Here is a 2,249-nt window from a genome sequence, read left to right as displayed (position 1 = left end):
TTGACCATAGCATACAATTATCAATTCTTCAGCCATCAGATTTCAATAATTTAGTTTACATACTATATTCAAAATATTTTTTATGCTTGGTCATGCATTCTCGGTCTTTACAGATTTTATGCATTTTATTAAGTATTTCATGTTATTCATTCAGTCAGTTATTACTACTGTGCATGAAACCATGCTTACGAGCCTACCTCATTTAGATACCAGTACATTCAAAGTACTGTCCGTATACTTGTTTCTTGCACTATGATGTCTCATATCATAGGTTCAGATACTTAGGTTCTTTACGGCACCTAGGCCTCTCAGCGCATCAGCAGCTGTAGCAGTGGTGAGTTCTCATGTTCCGAAAACCTTTTATGTTTGTTTCAGTTCAGTTCAGTAGTCAGTCGGAGTAATTTGGAGACTAGTCCCATCAACTCCATAGTCAGTTAGTTAGAGGCTTTCAGATACTTTAAGTCAGATTATTCAGTAATCAGTTATTATTGACTGTATTATAGTATTATTTTTAGACATATGTCATTAGTATTTCGAATTTGTATTGCTTTTCGTATTTAAGACCTTATCGTATTTTCAGTAAAGTTTTGCACATATTCTCTGTTGTTTTATTTAGTGCTCATAGCTGGTACCAGTATGGATTAACTTGTGGTACTTTGGGGCTGTAGGCACCGTGTGACATCCTGGGTGTACCCTCGGGGTGTTACAATCCTTCCAAGCTATCTTTGGCATAACTAGTGAAGCTAAAGTCACAATCTTGGCATAACAATCTAGGATAACATGATAAGGAGTCAACCAATTCATACACAAAATAACATCAAAATCGACCATATCTAACACAAGAAAGTCTACCAAAGTTTTACACATGACAAAAGTCACAACAAAAGATTAGTGGACCTGATCTACCACTAAAGAATCACCTATCGGGGTAGATACATAAATAGGCATGGCAAGAGGCTTACTAAAAAAATCAAAATCCAAAGAAAAATACACAAAAACATAGGAGGAAGTTGATCCCAATCAAATACAACAGATGCAGGTCTAAAATAAATGAGGATGATACTTGTAATCATAGCATCAGAAGCCTCTGCCTTAGGTCTGGCTGGTATAGCATAACGCTGAATATCCCCAAGACCACCACCCGAGCTCCACTACCTCTACCTATCGCATCTCTGGTAGGACCTTTATCTCTCATAGCTGTAATAGGAGTAGCATGAATCACACCAACGAGGACAATCTCTGGTTACATGGCCAGTCTTATCACACACATAGCAATCTCTACAACCAATCTCAACAGGAAAAAGTACAATGGGCCCAAACGGCCATCCCAAACTGCTGAACTAGAAGATCCAACACCTAAACTCTGTAAAGCCACCTGTACTGGCCTACCATGGTATCTACAATAAGCTCTAAAATCTCTACCCCGAGAGGTCTGACTCTTGAATTCACCAAAATGTTGTGCCTTCTTGGCGCCTCCCCGAGATGCACTAAGAATACCCTCTGTCATCTTAGCATGATCCATAATACTTTTAAAAGTAGCCCCAAGTACAACCATCTGCGACGTATCCAACTAAAAGAAGACATCCAAACTCTTCTCAAAATTTTGACTCTTCTCAAACTAGGTGGAAATACTATTGTAGGAATATCTGGACAGGGCATGGAAGCATGCCTCATACTCAGAAACTATCATAGAGCCCTGCTTCAAATGATCAAACTCATCCCGCATCCGATCCCTCAAACTATAAGGGATGAATCTCTCTAGAACGGTATTAGAAAATTAATCCCATGACAATGCAGGAAAATAAATAGGCCTACAATCGATAAACGATTTTCACTAATATCTTAGAGCATCTCTCAGCTGATATATAGTATAAGCAACAACATCCGCATAGAAAGAGTGAAACATAACTCAGAATACAAGGTATAATAGAACTTCGCACGATAAGGAATAAAATGAGGAAAGTTTCCTAAAGACATCCTATAGCCTCTCAAAGATAGATACGAACCTTTACGTATCGATCCGCAGACTCTATTAGACATCTTCTTCTTACAACATTGAGAGTAATGAAACCTGGCTACTCTAATACTAATTTGTCATGACCCGAAAATCGATAGGTTATGATGGCACTTGTCGCAGTGAACCTTGACAAGTTAGCCTCTAACCCAAACTGATACACACGGGGAAAAAATAGAAACACCCCAAGGTAAGGCTTCTAGAACGAAGCTGAACCACAAAGATATAATAAAAG

Source organism: Capsicum annuum, chromosome 12 (assembly GCF_002878395.1).
Source record: "Capsicum annuum cultivar UCD-10X-F1 chromosome 12, UCD10Xv1.1, whole genome shotgun sequence".
NCBI classification, from domain to species: domain Eukaryota; kingdom Viridiplantae; phylum Streptophyta; class Magnoliopsida; order Solanales; family Solanaceae; genus Capsicum; species Capsicum annuum.
The sequence above is the reverse complement of the archived record's forward strand: the minus strand, read 5'-3'. Positions refer to the sequence as shown.